Below are 19,108 nucleotides of genomic sequence, written 5' to 3' on the forward strand. Positions count from 1 at the left end.
CACTCCCCTGGATATACGGGTATAAAAGGAGCTGGTATGCAACCCCTCATTCAGATTTTCTCTTCGGAACCGAACGGTCATGCTCACTGAGCTGAATTCCCTCGACTGTTCATTCACATCTGCTGGATCTGATGGCACATTTCAACAGCTTCTCCCTCCTCTGCACTGGTGCACTGCAAAGAATGCCCCTGGGCGCTTCGGCAGAAATAAGAGTATATTTCTCTAAAAGAATATATTTCTCTAAAAGAGCGGCACACACATGTCTTTTTAAAGATGCCTTTCATTTGTGTGTTATTCCTGGTTGCGCTCGTTATCTCTCGCCTTCTGACAGTCACGATCACTGTCTTTCGTGTCTGGGCACTGCTCACGCGGAGACAACGTACATGGATGGTCATGTACTCATTGCGAAGACATGTCCATGGCAATGATGCAGTCGCGGCTCACCTTCGTAAGAAAGCAAGCCACCCCAGAGGCTCCCCTTTTACCCACGGGTACGAGGCCAGCACAGCTAGCACTGGGGGCTATTTGGGGATCCCAATGGGACCACCTCCGCCGGGGATCCCCCCACGGACCTCCCATTCCCCAGAACACTCGTCTGCCCCGATCGGGCTTCCAGATGTGTCTGCCGGCTCATCTCACGGCGAGTTCGACCTCTTATTCGGAGCCCGCGAAAGTGATGAGCTCTTGAGAGCAGCATCGGAGAGCGGGCTCGTCCAGTTGGACGCAGAAGCCTCAGCTGGGCTCCTCCCTTCGTGGACGATTGCCCAGTCACAGGCTGACACGGAGATGATGACATGGTTTCCCGGGCAGCCGCGAGCGTCGGCTAGATTGAACCCTCCGCTCTTCCCTGAACCCTCGCAGCTCGATGATTGGTTCCTGGGCTCGCACCGCCACTCAAAGCCACGCCCTGCCCTGTTCCTTTCTTCCCAGAAGTGCACGAAGAGCTGACAAGGTCGTGGGAGGCACTTTTTAGTGTCCGGTCCCGATCTTTTCAGCTTCCCCGCCCTCACTACCCTCGATGGTGGGGCGGCCAAGGGCTATTCGGCAATCCCCCGGTGGATAAAGGCGCTCGCAGTGCACCTATGCCCGCAGAGTGCCGCCACCTGGCTTGGATGCCCAAAGCCCCTGTCCAGGGCCTGTAGGTTTACATTGTCTCTGATGGCCAAGACACCGTCAAGGACTTTGCCCAGCAGTTTTCGATGGTGGAGTAGCAGACGGAGGCTATCCGGCATATCCTGCCCCGGGGCGGCTCAAGATCCCACACCCCGTCTGCTCGTCGCCAAGGGCGTCCCCCTGCAGTGACTGCACCAGATCCGCCGCAGCCCGCCCCTTCGGCCCGGCCCCGGCATGGAGCCCACCGCAGGAAGCAGACGCCACCCGTCTCGCAGCTGCCAAGAACCTGTGAAAGGCTTCAAAGAGCCTTTGAGACGGGCGACCCAGGGACGACGAAACCCGCTGCTCTGGAGCTGGTAAGCAGACCTCTCCATCCCCTGGTCGAAGGCCGGGAGGAGAATCTTTTTGTTACCTTTGCATTTAAATGTGCTGCATGCCCAAGTGGCTGCAGTACTCAAGAGTTCAGCAAGAGCGGTTTCCTTGTTCCTTGGGTCACGTATCCAGTGTGCACGGCCGTCATCACGACCACCGTCCACCACTCTATTTGGCAAGTTTGGCACTCCAGCAGCGGTCACCCACCCCTGAGCGCCCAGTTGTGGCACAAATCCACCCCCAATGTGACAGTCTCCAAGGGTCACGAGGACAGGCCTCTTCCTCCCCCGTCCCAGGCTGTTTTACAGCCCCTACTTCATCGTACTGAAAAATGGCAGTGGGTTGCGGTCAATCTTGGACCTGCGAGTACTGAACCGGGCTTTACACAGACTCAAGAGCATCAAGATTGGTTTGGGGCGGTAGACCTGAAGGACGCGTACATCCACGTCTCAATTATACCTCAACACAGACCCTTCCTACGGTTTGCATTCGAGGGTTAGGCGTATCAGTACAAGGTCCTCCCTTTCGGCCTGTCCTTGTCTCCTCGCATCTTCACTAAAGTTGCAGAGGCAGCCCTTGCCCCGTTAAGGGTAGTGGGCATTCACATTCTCAACTATCTCGGCAATTGGCTAATCCTAGCTCACTCTCGGGACATGTTGTGTGCACACAGGGACTTGGTGCTCTCACACCTCAGCCGACTAGGGCTTCGGGTCAACTGGGAAAAGAGCAAGCTCCTCCCGGTTCAGAGCATCTCTTTCCTCGGTTTGGAGTTGGACTCACGAACGAGCGCGCACAGTCGGTGCTGGCCTGTTTGAAGGCGTTCAAACAGAAAACAGCAGTTCCACTGAAATTCTTTCAGAGGCTCCTGGGGCATATGGCATCCTCAGCGGTGGCCACCCCGCTCGGGTTGATGTATATGAGACCGCTTCAGCACTGGCTTCAGACTCGAGTCCCGAGATGGGCATGGCACCGTGGAACATATCACGTGGTCATCACGCCGGTCTGTCACCGTCTTTTCAGCACTTGGACCGACCTCTCATTTCTACGGGCAGGTGTTCCCCTAGAACTGGTCTCCAGGTGCGTCGTGGTCATGATGGACACCTCCAAAATGGGCTGGGGCGCTGTTTGCAACGGGCACGCAGCCGCCGGCTTGTGGACGGGCCCGCGACTGCATTGGCACATCAACTGCCTCAAGTTGTTGGCAATTCTGCTCGCCCTGCGGAGGTTTCGGCCGTTGATCCATGGCAAGCATGTGTTAGTTCGGACAGACAACACTGCAACGGTAGCATATGTCAACCGCCAATGCGGTCTGCGCTCTCGTTGTATGTCACAACTCGCCCACCGTCTCCTCCTCTGGAGTCAGCAGCACTTCAAGTCGCTGCGAGCCACTCACATCCCGGGCAACCTCAACACTACAGCGGACACGCTGTCACAGCAGGTTACCCTCAGGGGAGAATGGAGACTCCACCCTCAGGTGCTCCAGCTGATCTGGAGTCAATTCGGACAGGCACAGGTGCACCTGTTCGCCTCCCAAGAATCCTCCCCCACTGACCACTCTAGTACGCCCTGACCGAGGCTCCCCTTGGCATAGATGTGCTGGCACACAGCTGGCCCCCTGGCCTGCGCAAATATGTGTTTCCTCCGGTGAGCTTACTTGCACAGACCCTGAGTGAGTGGAGCAGTAGGGGATTTGTTTGTCTTAATCAAAATGAAATATTGTCTGTTAGTGAGGTAGGAAGAAAACCAGGATAGAGCAGTGCCAATAATACCTATATCTGAAAGTCAGGAAAGGAGTGTTTTGTGGCATACAGTGTCAGAAGCAGAGCACAGGTCAAGCAAGATCAGAATACTGAGAAATTCAGAGTCAGCAGAGAGGAAGAGATCATTAATAACCTTTAAGAGAACAGTTTCAGTGCTGTGGAATAGGCGAAAACCAGATTGGAAAGGGTCATAGTGATTATTAGTTGAAAAATGTGATTTTAACTGGGAGGCTACAACATTTTCCAGAAGTTTAGATATAAAAGGCAGGTTAGAAATAGGACGATAGTTGCAGAGGGAAGATGGATCGAAGTTGGGACCTTTAAGGACTGGATAACAGTGGCAATTTTAAGATCAGTAGGAACAATGGCAGATGCAAAAGATGTGTTTATCATATGCGAAATAGGTGTTGAAATGACTAACTCACATTAAGAAGGGAGGCTGGGGCAGGGTCCAACTGACAGGATGATGAGTTGGAATGTAAAATTAGATCACTGACTGATGATGGGCTAGTGGGAGTAAAGGAGGAGAAAGTCCTGAGCTGGCAGGTGAATTAGCTTGTTCACCATAGCAAATAGGGCTCTAGGTCTGCAACTTGCTTTTTGGATGACAGACGAGAAGTACATTGAATGTGCAGTGTTGAGTGCTGCTCTGTACTTCAGCTGATGTTCTGTAAGAGCTATGGAATGAACAGTGAGGCCTGTTTTCCTACAGAGTCGTTCAAGACGATGACCCACTCTCTTCAATGCCTGCAGTTCAGGAGTAAACCAAGGAGATGAGCAAGAAGAGGAAACCAGCTTTGTCTTGATGGGGGCGTGCTCTTCAAGAGCAGCTGAGATAGCTGAATTATAATTTGAGAGGATGTTTGAAGGACAGGACAATTTTGAAGAGTCAGAAAGTAAGGGTGCAAAGACAGAGGTGGTGCATGATGAGGGGTTGACTGCTTTTAGGTTGCGATAAGATACCACAGATTTCTTGTATGACTTACAGCGAGGAAAATTAAATGAAAATTCTATAAGTTTGTGATCCAAGATGCCAATTTGTGTACCAGTTGTAGAAACATTAAGACCTGATGTACAAACTAAGTCAAGTATATGACCATGGGTATGTGTAACACGGACTCAGGATGAGTGGGATCCATTTGCGGTTCATTAAAACACAGTAAATTCAGAGTACAGACAAGCATGGGTCGAATAATCAGGGCAACCAACAATATCAGAGGCAGGGCAGTAAACGTGGTATAACAGGCAGAGGATCAGGGCAGGCAGCAAACAGCAATAGAAATAATCCAGGCAAACACAGTGGTAGGCAGGCAGCAAATATTCGTACAGAGGTAATCCAAGGCAGAGTCAAACACGGGCAGAACAACACAGGAAATAATAATGCTCAGAAATGCAGCAGGGGCAAACAAGACTTCGCAAAGAGTGAACACATACACCGGACTTATATAGTCTGCGTGCTATGGAACAGATGTGCAGTAATCAGTCCAGGTATGTGGGCACTTGGGAAATGTAGTCCAATGTTGATACTCAGACGAGTGAGACCTCCAGTGGCCGATTGAGGAATCTTCAACACTGTTCATGATAGAGAGTCACCGCCTTCCTCCTCCACCCTCGGACCACCAGCAGGTTTCAGCAGTGAGACATGGAATGTGGGAGAAATACGATAATTAGCAGGCAATTGGAGGTGATTTGACACAGGATTAATTTGTCTCAGAATTTTGAAAGGACCCACATACCTGGGACTGAGTTTCTTGCAAGGTAAGCGGAGACGAAGGTCCCGGGTTGAAAGCCACACCCACTGTCCTGGAGTGTAGTTGGGACTGGGACGACGATGGCGGTCAGCTTGCTCTTTTCCCCTGTTTATGGCACACTGTAGATGGACATGTGCTTGGTCCCAAACAGCCTCACTTCGTCGAAACCAGTCGTTCACAGCTGGTACATCGGACGGTTCACCAGACCATGGAAACAGAGGTGGCTGGAACCCCAGAACACACTGAAAGGGCATTCATTTTGTGGAGGGTTTGAGGATCGAGTTCTGTGCATATTCTTCCCAGGGAAGAAAGCGGCTCCAGTCGGCTTGATTCTGTTGACAGTACATGCTAAGGAATTTGGTGAGTTCTTGATTTAGATGTACCATCTGGCCATTAGACTGGGGGTGGTAACCTGAAGTGAGACTTATATTGACATTAAGTAACTGAAAGAAAGCTGAACAAACCCTTGATGTAAACTGAGGTCCCCGGTCAGAGACAATGTCTTCAGGAAGACCATAGTAGCGGAACACATAATGGAAGGGGTGTTCTGCGGTTTTGAAGGCTGATGGGAGCTTAGACAGGGGTATTAGTCGACATGCCTTGGAGAAGCGATCAAGGACAGTTAATATGGTGGTGTTACCTTGAGAGACTGGTAGATCGGTGATAAAAATCAATGGCGATGTGGGACCATGGTCGTTGTGGTATGGGTAGAGGTTGTAGCAGCCCTGCCGGTAGCTGTCTGGGGATTTTTGCTGTGGTGCAGGTGTGACAAGCGTTCACGAATGTAATGGTATCTGCCTGTAATGTTTCCCACCAGAACTGATTTCTTAGCAATCATACTTTGGTAGTATTACCTGGATGGCCAGAGCTTGTGGAGGAGTGCACCCAGTGGATTACATTTTCTCATAGACTTGGTGGCACAAACGTTAGGTTGGGCGGGCATTCTGGAGGAGGCGGGTTTTGTATGTGAGCCTGGGAGATTTCGGAAATGATGTCCCACTGGACCGGAGCTAGAATCAGACAGGATGATATGATGGGTTCTGGAGAGGGATTCTGAGGAGTGGAGTCATATTGACGGGATAGTGAGTCGGCTTTGATGTTCTTTGATCCTGGACGATAAGTGATTGAAAAGTTAAATCAAGTGACATACAGTGCCCATCTGGCTTGTCTGGGGTTTAGTCTTTTGGCTGAGTGCAGGTATTCCAGGTTGCGATGATCTGTTAATACCAGAAATGGATGTCTGACCCCCTCCAGCCAGTATCGCCATTCTTCAAATGCTGCTTTCATGGCTAACAGTTCACGATTGCCCACATCATAATTCTGTTCAGCAGAGGAGAGTTTACGGGAGCAGTAAGCACATGGGAAAAGCTTAGGAGGATTACCTTGGCATTGACAGAGGATAGCACCAATACCGGTGTTTGATGCGTCTACTTCTACCATGAAAGGTACGTTGGTATCAGGATGATGCAGAATTGGAGCAGAGGTGAAGCGATTCTTCAATTCATTGAAGGCTTGAATGGCGTCAGTAGACCAGCGAAGCTTGGTGTTTCCTCCCTTTACCATGACGGTGAGTGAAGCGGCGACAGTGCTGAAGTTTCTGATAAATCTTCTGTAAAAATTAGCAAATCCTAAGAATCATTGTAGTTCTTTTACTGTAGTGGGTTGAGGCCAGCTTAGAATCGCCCGTACCTTGCCCTCGTCCATAGACACCCCTTCTGGACTGATGATAAAACCAAGGAAGGAGATTGAAGTTTGGTGGAATTCACATTTCTCCGCTTTGGCATACAGTTGGTGTTCCATGAGACGCTTCAAAACTGCCCAGACCTGCTTTATGTGTTCCTCCAGGGTGTCTGAATAAATCAAGATATCATCAATATATACAATTAAGCACTGGTTTAACATGTCTCTGAATACGTCGTTTATGAAGGATTGGAACACAGATGGACTATTGGACAGCCTGAATGGCATAACGAGGTATTCGTAGTGCCCGCTGCTGGTGGAAAAGGCAGTTTTCCATTCATCCCTCTCTTGAATGCGAATGAGGTTGTAAGCACAGTGCAGATCGAGCTTGGTGTAAAACTCAGCAGTTCTTAGTTGTTCCAAAGCTGCGGGGACCAGGGGTGATGGATATCTGAATTTGACCGTTATATCATTTAGACCATGATAATCAATACAAGGATGAAGGCCCCCATCCTTCTTTCCCATGAAGAAGAATCCTGCTGCTGCCAATGAAGTGGATGGATGAATTAAACCCTTGGCCAGTTCTTTTTCAAATGTACGATTTCATTGCTTTAGCCTCAGGTTCTGAAAGGGGAAAGATTCTGCCTCTAGGTGGTGAGGTACCAGGTAACGGATCAATGGCGCATCACTAGATCGATGCGATGGTAGTTGCGAGGCTTTGGTTTTACTGAAGGCTTCAATCAGATCAGCATACTCAGAAGGTACATGTGGTGCTATGTTGGACTTGTTCGTCACCATAGTGGTTCTCACAGACATAGGGGTGATTGGCTTTAAACACTTGGATGAGCAGCTGGGGCCCCATCGCGTGATCTGCTTCTCACGCCATGAAATTTGTGGGTTATGGTCCTGCAGCCAGGGTAAACCGAGGATGACTGGGTTGTGAGGAGAGTGGATGATGAAGAGGCATGTTGTTTCAGTGTGTAAAACTCAGTGTGTACCCCAGGGGGCACCCATCTAGCGCTGCCACTGCCAAAGGAGAGTCGCAAGGAATTAGTGGTGTCTGGCTAAATCTTCATCAATAATGCTGTCTTATGCTGTCTGGCTAAATTTTCATCAATAACGTTGCCTGCTGCCCCCGAATCTAACAAGGCCTTAGTGGTGTTGGTATCTGACTGAAATGTTAATTTTGCTGGCACAGTACAAGTAGTAGTTTGGATAAAGGAAATCAACAAACTCACCCTGCGATTGTGTGTTTGAGGGGGTCATGTCGGGCAGTCAGCTCTCAAATGTCCAACATAGACAGAGATGATTCCTGAGGCGGCTCCTCTGTGGAGAGATAGGTTCGACCGACTTGCATGGGTTCAGCGTTATCACTGGGATGATTTGTTTGACTGAGAGGGCTGGTAAATCGATTAGGTCTCCTGGAGCAAATGAGATTGTCAATGCGAAGAGCGAGGTCAATGAATTGGTCCAGGGTTCTGCCTTCATCACGGCAGGCCAGCTCTGATTGCACATCAGTGTTTAATCCTTGACGAAACAGCAGTTTTAATGTGTCTTCCACCCACACAGTTTGCACAGCGAGAGTGTAAAAAGACAGAACAAATTCAGCTGCAGTATTTCTCTCTTAGTCATTGAATAAAATCATTGAAATTGGTGCGGTTTATACCTTGATTGGCCCAGACAGCTGTTGCCCACTCCAATGCCTTTCCCATGAGCAGTGAACATACAAGAGAGATCTTATTATCATCAGTCGGGTATAACGAGGGCTGTTGAACCAGGAACATAGAGAATTGCATAAGAAAGCCCTTACATTTGGTTGGGGTGCCGTCAAATTTTTCTGGAAAGGCTAAAAGTGGATTAGCAGTCACTGTACTGTGAGGCATTATGACTGGTACCTGACTCGCTTGAGGCACTGGGGAAATGGATTCAGGTGCGGGCCGATGGAGACTCTGTACGGATTTCACCAACTCCTCCAATAGTGGTGAGTCAGCCTAGTTGTTGTTGGTGAGATGCCAGTAGGTTTGCTTGGACAGAGAGTTCACTGGACAGATGCATGAGGACCGCTGGATTGGTAGTTGGCAAAGTCTTCTGTAGCTCTCAGGCTGAGTGGGATCAATGTGCGGTTTATTAAAACACAGTAAGTTCAGAGTACAGATAAGCGTGGGTTGAATAACCAGGGCAACCAACAATATCAGAGGCAGGGCAGTAAACATGGTATAACAGGCAGAGGATCGGGGCAGGCAGCAAACAGTAATAGAAATAGTCCAGGCAAACACAGTGGTAGGCAGGCAGCAAAGATTCGTACAGAGGTACTCCAAGGCAGAGTCAAACACGGGCAGAACAACACAGGAAATAATAATGCTCAGAAATGTAGCCAGAGCAAACAAGACTTCACAAAGTGTGAACACACACACCGGGCTTAAATAGTCTGAGTGATATGGAACAGATGTGCTGTAATCAGTCCAGGTATGTGGGCACTTGGGAAATGTAGTCCAATGTTAATACTCAGGCAAGTGAGACCTCCGGTGGCCGATTGAGGAATCTTCACCGGCGTTCATGACGGTATAGTTAAAAAAAATTCACATGCTGTGTTATATTGAAGCATTCAAGAATATTCATGAGTTCAGTTGCATTTGAACAGGCAGTATCAACATGGATATTGAAAATCACCAAGCAGTACAACATGGGGAGGCATAGCACAGGCAAGAGTGAGTATTTCACTAAGTTCAGAGAAAAAGTGAGGCTGATACTTTGGAGGTCGATAAATCAACAGGGTTGGGAGGGTTAATTTTGAAATGTATTCCACTACAAATTACAGAATACATGCTGTTTTTTAACGTATTCCGTTAGATTACTCAAGGTCAGTAACGTATTCTAAATACTTTGGATTACTTCTTTAGCACTGGTAGATTTTTCCAATTGTTTTGACTATAAAAACTCTGCCAGTACAGTAAGACAAAATACACATGTTAAAAATACATTCTCTGAAAAACCTAAATATATTATGCAGTGTTGATTGATCTTGTTTTAAGGATTTTTAGATATTTTTATAGGAAAACGATACAAAAATTATTATCAAGAATATGATTTTGACCCTAATATCAAAGATCTCACTAGAAAAAAAAGAAATTATGATCCAACATGAATTTTCTTGATAAAAAAATATGATCGTGCCTGGTAACATGCATGTAAAATGGCTAGAAATAGCATTTTATCTTAGCATAAAGCTGACAATTTACACAAGGTTTATTTCTATTTCTTCTGCTCCAAACTTACTTCAAACTTACTTCTCTGTCTGCTCGTATGAATGTAACACATCATAAGAAAGTGTTTCACCGCTGTTCAAATGCACTTTGGATCGCATCATTTATATGTATAAAAGTTTTCCATCTGAAAGGACTAAATATTAAATGAAACAAATGACAATAAAATGCAAAGTAAACTCTTCAGTAATAAAAATACTTTTTGAATGTAACTGTATTCTAATTAACAATTATTTAAATTGTAACTGTAGTGGAATATAGTTACTTATATTTTGTATTTTAAATACGTAATCCCGTTACTCCCCAACCCTGTAAATCAATAACTCAATGAGAGGAGTTTCACCAAAAATCTTGAGAGCCAGATATTCAAAAGATGTGACATTTTGAAATTCAGTCAAACCTCTTCAGGGTCCGGTCCGTGAGGGTGTGCCGGGCTCATGATTGGGTGGAGCTGGGTCTAATCTTACAGTTTTTCCTCAATCAATTTGGCACATTTACTGAAACAAACTTACAATTGTCAAAATTCTAAGTACAATCCTCACATCACGTGGTACACTCAGCACACCACTCTATGTGACCTGCAAAAGGTGATTATTCAATCAAAAGAATTAACTCATGTTTCAAATGTAAATAAATCCATCAATGAATAAATCATTGTCATCAAAACAAAAGGTTCCTTTATCATTGCTTAGACCAAGACAGTCAAAATGCAAAGACATCTTCTCAAATGACAGTGTACTCTGAAAGTGTGATAGTTACCCACCATGTAATATTGTCCAATTGCTATCATTGTATATGTAGGCAGCTGAATTGTATTGATGTCAAAAAGTCATGGCACACACTATATTTTCAAAAAACACATTTATTCAAACATTTCTCATCATTGTATATACACACACTTTACAGCCAACCGAATATACGTAAAGAAAGCTTGTACAGAAAAAAAATATTTATACAACAGCAAAATTAAGGAACTACAATATGTGCAAGAAAAAAGAAAATATGCTGCAAGTTCATCAACCTTATGCGTCTTCCAATCTCTCCTCTCTGTCTGGTCACAACATTTCATCTACATCACACCTGATATCCTCCCTTGAAATGCAACAAGGGAAAATTCTTTTGGCATGATGCAGCTACCCCCTACAACAATCTGCTGTGATATCCTTACAACCAGCATCCACTGCACCCAGTAAGGACATCTGATCGTGAGGTTGGTGATCATAGACCTTCCATCTCCATGCAGAAAAGAACTCCTCATTGGGACTTAGGAATGGGGAGTATGGTGGGAGAAACTCCATCAAAAAACGTGGGTGGGCAACAAACCATTCCCTGACTGTATTTGAACGATGGAAACTTACATTGTCCCAAACTATAACATACGTTGGCAAGTCATTTCTTACCAACCCCCTCTCACTCTCAGGAATGAGATCCCTGTAAAGAGTTTCCAGGAAACTGAGGAGACGTTGTGTGTAATAGGGCCCAATGATGGGAATGTGGCTGAGTACACCATTCCCACATATGGCAGCATGCATTGTAATGTTCCCTCCATGCTGGCCTTTCACATCAACAGTGGCTCGATGACCAATAATATTACGGCCACGTCTCCTGACTTTGGTCAAGTTGAATCCTGCTTCATCAACATACACAAAAATGTGTGGCGATTCATCAACCTCCAGCTCCATCGCTCTCTATAAAAGATAGTAAAGCAATTTAGGAAATAATTTACAGTAGATATTGTAAATCATACAGTTACACATATCCCACATTGTGTAACATATTCTGCATATACAGGTTGTACTTGTCAATACTGAAAGAAAAGGAGATTACAGCACTGTAACAAAGCAATTATAAATGACTATAGTCATGTGAACAAATGACCTAATGTTCATATAGTCAGTCAAATAGTTTGACGAAGTTTAATATTCATTCGACAATTGAGAAAAACTGTAATCCACAAGAACTATGCATGGGCGATTGCTTTGGTGTTGCCACCACTCATAGTCCTCATGCCACTCCATAAATATATTTTCTAGATGAGTGCTTTAACATTGTATTGTAGTCTATGCCGTATGTTCAAGGATATTGTGTGTACTCACCTAAAATCAGTAATGAAACATATGGCCACCAGAACAAGTAAACAATTAGCCTGTAATGCCGGGGCGATGCAATGAAAAGTCTGGGAAAGTGTTTTGGTGCCTCTTTGTGTTGGTACAACAAGGCACCGCTCATTAGCAGACTGCAGGCTTCTAGTGGGAACGTAGCTCTGCAGGAATAATTATAGGTATGCTGGAGCAGACCCAGTGACTGTTCTGTATTCCAGCATCAGAGCCTTGAACTTGATATGTGCATCAACTGACAGCCAGTGTGTCATGTGTATTTTGTTGATTCATGTTTTTCATGTCTTTTATTTTGAAAAGTTTAGTTCCTGTTTCATGTCATGTGGTTCCCTTGTCTTGTGATTTCATGTTTCCCTCCAGGTTCATGTGTCTTGCTTTCATTGGTTTATTGTTTGATTATCTTGTTATCAGTTTTACCCCTTGTCCATGTATTTAAGCCCTCATGTTTACCATTGTCCTTTGTTCAGGTATTGCGTTTGGTAGCATAGTCAAGTCTATGTCAAGTCGTTTATGTTTGTTATGGTTTGGATTCACGTTTTGGATACACTTATGTATATAAACTGCACTTAGGTTCATCTTTACTTCATCGTCATCGTCTTCATCATCGTCATTGTCAGCACCAACATTACAGAACATTACAAGTGATGAGAGACAGGGAGTAGTGTAATATGCACTCTCTTTGGTTAGTTGAAGCCCAGATGTGCTGCTGCAATCTGAATCATTTGCAGGGGCCTAATTGCGCATGCAGGGAGGCCTACAATGAGAGCGTTACAGTAATCCAGTGTAGTTATGACAAGTGAATGAACAAGAAGTTGTGTGGCATGTTCAGAGAGGAAGGGTCTTATTTTCCTTATGTTGTAGAGTGTAAATCTACATGATTGTGCAGTCTTTGAGATCTGGTCTGTGAAATTGAGTTGGTTATCGATGGTTACTCCTAGATTTCTGACCATTTTGGAAGGTGTTATTGTAGTTGAACCTAGCTGAACATTGATGTTGTGTTCAACAGCAGGGTTGGCTGGAAAGACGAGGAGCTCAGTCTTTGCTGGTCTAAGTTGCAGGTGGTGTTCCTTCATTCAGGCCGAGATGTCTGCCAAACAGGCTGAGATACGAACAGGCACTGTGGTATCGTAGGGCTGGAAAGACAAGTAGAGTTGTGTGTCATCGGCATAGCAGTGGTAAGAGAAACCATGTACCTGAATGATGGGTCCCAGTGATGTTGTGTGTATATAGAGAAGAGAAGTGGCCCAAGCACTGAGCCCTGAGGTACCCCAGCAAGAAGCTGATGTGACTTGGACACCTCACCTCTCCAGGCTACCTTGAAGGACCTACCTGCGAGATAAGACTTAAACCAGCCAAGCACAGTTCCTGTGATGCCCAGAGTTGAGAGGGTGGACAGTAGGATCCTCCTCACTGCAAAATCAGCATTTGTTGATACCAAGCTGCCAAAACGTCTCATTCTCTACTTCTTTCACATTGTAGTGTCACAATCTGGTAGACATTTGCATCTGACCACCTCCACAACAACACATCAGTGCCTACTTTACCTTAAATCACTTCGGTAGACCTGCCCAGTAGGGCAGAGCAGGTCAGTCAAGAGCAGAGAGCCAGTCAGAACAGTGGGTGTTTACTGTCAAGTCTTAAAGGAGAATCAGCAGCACCAAAACTGAGCGTTTCTGAGAGAGCGTCAGAATGAGGATTGAAAATTATCATGTTTTACGAGTATATTACTGTTTTTTGTATAAAAAAAACTGATATTATAAGTGAACTCAAGGGACATGTTAAAATAATAAAGAAGGCATGTCATGACCCCTTTAATAGTTCAGATTCAAGAGTAGGTGGAGTGTGTAGTATTCACTTGAGTTACTAGATGGCACTATTACTTTCCAAGCAAGAGGTATGCATGTGTAGAGGCTGTGTGTGCGTGCGTGTGTGTGTGTGTGTCCACCGCATGCTTGCTCGAGCTATATTCTCCTTTTAAAATAAATATTACTGGAGTTTTATGATGAACCAGACTTGTCCAGCTCAATAACAACTATCAGGTAGTTCTGTTAATTAACACATTTCACGGCCTACTGAATTAAAACACACACACACACACTGGCATGTTTAAAGCTACACTATGTAACTTTTGGCCCTCTAGTGATTAAAAAATAAAACTGCATGCATCTTGCAGAAGAACATTGTTTTTGTTGTGCTTCGGCTCTGCTCCTCTGCGCGGATGAATGTGGTTCGAGGCACCGGTGTACACACGGATACAGGACATCTTATCAGAGTGAATGGACAAATAAATAATGAAAGAAAGGCAAAGACGGATATCCGAAAACATGTAATCTGAGCAGGCAATTGCCATATCTTATGCTGTTGTTTTGACTTATTGGAAACGTTGTTTTGAAATAAATGACGTTTCAAAAGTTAGGCAACATTTGTTAACATTAGACACAATGATTGCTAGTCTGATAAGGTCAGACGTTGTAAAGTTTTTATAACTGCAGGATATTCTGGCCAATTAGACCAAGATAGTAACTAATTTATAGATCGTCATTGTTACCAACCAGTGGTCAACATCATTTAAAGACTCACATGTCCTTGGCAAGCCTAGAACTAAAGGATTTATTTATATAAATTATTGCCGTTATAAAGAAAAATACACACGTGTGCTAGCAAGTGAAACGTCTTCACTGATTACAGTATAATTATTGTATTTCACTACACATTTATGTGTGATTACACAACTATACAGAAACCATATTAATAAAATATCTTACCTGTTAAGTAAGAAAAATGCCATCTCTAGGTCACTTTTAAATCCTTTCAGAGTTGTCGCCACCTCTGAAAAGTCAAGCCGATATTGATTCGGGTTTTAATACGGACTCTGTCACTTTCCCTTTTTACAGATGGGTTTTTGTTGCACTCTCTTATTAATAACATTTTGTTATTTAAAAAAAAAAATTACATAGTGTAGCTTTAAGTGTATACAAACATGCCTGAGTATCGGGTCTCTTTCTGGTCTGTCGGGTGTTCTTACATGCACTCACACACCCTCTTCAGTGCATTTGATAAGAACGAGAGCCTCCAGCGCTTCATTTACAGGACATTCATTCATTTATTCACAATGCTATTGTTTTTAGGTTACAGGTTTAATGAATCCATTAAAATGTTTATGTTACTGATGGATTGTACAGTATTGTGAAGGCTCTGAAGCAAATTTAAAAATGTTAAATGAGAAATTTATTGGCAGATGTTTGTAATTCATAAATTCTGTGCACTGTTTTTTAATCCTTGTGATGTTTTAGGGTCTCAGAGTCACAAAGGCTGTTTACTTGTGTGTAAAATATATTTAACATTGAAGAATCAGGTTGATACTTCATGACTTTTCCCAATTTTTATGAGGATGGATTATAAACAGAATTAGGATTACATAATTCAAATATTCTCCATGATAAATGTTGTTATATTTGTTTGAGAGACACAGGTGTAGAAACATGTTGAATGTGGGAAAACATGGTAGAAACACAGTAGCAGTAAACTCTTGTATGTTATTTGCTTTAGTCTCATGGCATTTTTCTACAAAATATTCACATTTCAGTGGCCATTATTTTATATAGAATCACATTTCTGAAAAGTTCATGCCTTTGTGATACGATCATAGAAGATTAAAGCTTCAGTAATATCTGTCAAATTGGTTTTAATAAGGTCAGAGGAACAATTTCAATGTCTGTGACTATGAGAATAAACAGACATAATTCATGTACATTTTCATTTATTTACATTATGTAAAATTGATCTCTGAAAGTAAATGAATATCTGTTACCTCTGTCAGATATCTTTTCCATGTGTTCTCTACAGAAATCCTCCAGTTGTTGTTTCAGTTGAGAGACAGATTTTATCACTTCATCAAAAGACAGAAGAGAACTGACAGTGATGTTGGGTAAGACTGGAGATCCAGGAGGTGCAGAGAAAGACTGATACAGAAAAACAACAGAAAACCTTCATCACCTCCACTACAGTTACATTTATACTGTCATGATTAAATTAAAATGATCTTATCAAACACTGACTGTATCTGTTCTGTATTTGCAATGATTGTATGATGTTCTCATGAGGCTTCAGTGTGATGAATAGTAATGATGAGATGTGTTACCTGCAGGAACTGGATGTGATCATGTGTGTGTGAAAGCTGCTCCAGCTCAGCGTCTCTCCTCCTCAGATCAGTAATCTCCTGCTCCAGTAGCTCCAAGAGTCCTTCAGCTCGACTCACTGCAGCTTTTTCCTGATCTCTGATCAGCTGTGTCACCCCAGAGCGTCTTCTCTCAATGAAGCGCATCAATTCAGTAAAGATCCTCTCACTGTCCTCCACTGCTGTCTGTGCAGAACGCTGTTACACACACATTACAATCAGCTCTTACTAACACCTCACACAGCCTGTGACCCAACTGAGTCTGAAACTTCTCTTTTCCTCTTCTCAAAACTCACCTTGTGAGACTCCACAGCTCTTCTCAACTCCTCAATCTTTTTCTCACTCTCCTGGATTCTCTGTTTTTATTTTTTCTGTGTCTCCTCCAAGTGACTCTGTTCATCAAACAAACTGCAGTTAAACCTTAAAACTGAATAATACAAAATCATTATTGTTGTATTGCAATTTTCACAGAACATTTATTATGTACAAATCAAAATGTATTTATTTAATGTTGTTTGTGTCTTCTTTTTATGTAACACTCTAATAGTTACAAACAAAACAACTGCCAATCAGATTTATGTTTAATAAAAGGTTATGTGGAGCAAGATTAAAGTTATGTGGAGCAAGATTAAAGTTATGTGGAGCAGGATTAAAGTTATGTGGAGCAGGATTTTAGCACCTGCTGGTAGATGCTGGAACTACACCCAGTGTTGGAAAAAAACATGTTTTTATGTTGACATCCTTTAAAAATGCTGGCAGAATCTCCAAAAGAGGTCGGGATTACTGCAGAAGGGGTCGTAGTTATTCCGAAAGGTGGAGTCACTTCCACTCATGGTTAGGTAAGGGGCTCACTATATCTTTAATGGCAGTTTGGAGGTCCCGTCCCTTTTTGGTGCACTGCCTGCAGCTATATCCTTCTCATGTTTTTTTACTATATACAGGTGCATCTCAATAAATTAGAATGTCATGGAAAAGTTCATTTATTTCAGTAATTCCACTCAAATTGTGAAACTTGTGTATTAAATAAATTCAATGCACACAGACTGAAGTAGTTTACGTCTTTGGTTCTTTTAATTGTGATGATTTTGGCTCACATTTAACAAAAACCCACCAATTCACTATCTCAACAAATTAGAATATGGTGACGTGCCAATCAGCTAATCAACTCAAAACACCTGCAAAGGTTTCTTGAGCCTTCAAAATGGTCTGTCAGTTTGGTTCACAAGGCTACACAATCATGGGGAAGACTGCTGATCTGACAGTTGTCCAGAAGACAATCATTGACACCCTTCACAAGGAGGGTAAGCCACAAACATTCATTGCCAAAGAAGCTGGCTGTTCACAGAGTGCTGTATCCAAGCATGTTAACAGAAAGTTGAGTGGAAGGAAAAAGTGTGGAAGAAAAAGATGCACAACCAACCGAGAGAACCGCAGCCTTATGATTGTCAAGCAAAATCGATTCAAGAATTTGGGTGAACTTCACAAGGAATGGACTGAGGCTGGGGTCAAGGCATCAAGAGCCACCACACACAGATGTGTCAAGGAATTTGGCTACAGTTGTCGTATTCCTCTTGTTAAGCCACTCCTGAACCACAGACAACGTCAGAGGCGTCTTACCTGGGCTAAGGAGAAGAAGAACTGGACTGTTGCCCAGTGGTCCAAAGACCTCTTTTCAGATGAGAGCAAGTTTTGTATTTCATTTGGAAACCAAGGTCCTAGAGTCTGGAGGAAGGGTGGAGAAGCTCATAGCCCAAGTTGCTTGAAGTCCAGTGTTAAGTTTCCACAGTCTGTGATGATTTGGGGTGCAATGTCATCTGCTGGTGTTGGTCCATTGTGTTTTTTGAAAATCAAAGTCACTTCACCCGTTTACCAAGAAATTTTGTAGCACTTCATGCTTCCTTCTGCTGACCAGCTTTTTAAAGATGCTGATTTCATTTTCCAGCAGGATTTGGCACCTGCCCACACTGCCAAAAGCACCAAAAGTTGGTTAAATGACCATGGTGTTGGTGTGCTTGACTGGCCAGCAAACTCACCAGACCTGAACCCCATAGAGAATCTATGGGGTATTGTCAAGAGGAAAATGAGAAACAAGAGACCAAAAAATGCAGATGAGCTGAAGGCCACTGTCAAAGAAACCTGGGCTTCCATACCACCTCAGCAGTGCCACAAACTGATCACCTCCATGCCACGCCGAATTGAGGCAGTAATTAAAGCAAAAGGAGCCCCTACCAAGTACTAAGTACATATACAGTAAATGAACATACTTTCCAGAAGGCCAACAATTCACTAAAAATGTTTTTTTTATTGGTCTTATGATGTATTCTAATTTGTTGAGATAGTGAATTGGTGGGTTTTTGTTAAATGTGAGCCAAAATCATCACAATTAAAAGAACCAAAGACGTAAACTACTTCAGTCTGTGTGCATTGAATTTATTTAATACACGAGTTTCACAATTTGAGTTGAATTACTGAAATAAATGAACTTTTCCATGACATTCTAATTTATTGAGATGCACCTGTATATATATATATATATATATATATATATATATATATATATATATATATATATATATATATATATATATATGGCTACTTTTGGGCCAGTGACACCATTAAAGTGAATGGCATCTATGCTAATATTATTCTGTTTGTTTCCCTGTCTTAACCTCGGAATACATATTACCATAGACTGCCAGATCCAGCTCCGGTCCTACCTGATGTCCGACTCCCACCGCTATGTGTTGCTGAGTAATGACAACTAACTGCAGCCTGTGCCAGCCAGATATCACCTCAGTCTACTACAATGGACTTCACAGAGGATGAACTGATGCCAACTCCAACTGTAAGACATGTGGTACTTCACTGGCCACTG

At 43.7% G+C, this 19,108-nt stretch overlaps 1 pseudogene; it reads right to left on the reverse strand.

Moving 5' to 3' along the window:
• Nucleotides 1-7,279: 7,279 nt before the first annotated feature.
• LOC127421791 (E3 ubiquitin/ISG15 ligase TRIM25-like) overlaps nt 7,280-19,108 on the reverse strand; it is a 486,145-nt pseudogene continuing 474,316 nt past the window's right edge.

The sequence above is a fragment of the Myxocyprinus asiaticus genome, chromosome 31 (genome assembly GCF_019703515.2).
Source record: "Myxocyprinus asiaticus isolate MX2 ecotype Aquarium Trade chromosome 31, UBuf_Myxa_2, whole genome shotgun sequence".
Taxonomy (NCBI): domain Eukaryota; kingdom Metazoa; phylum Chordata; class Actinopteri; order Cypriniformes; family Catostomidae; genus Myxocyprinus; species Myxocyprinus asiaticus.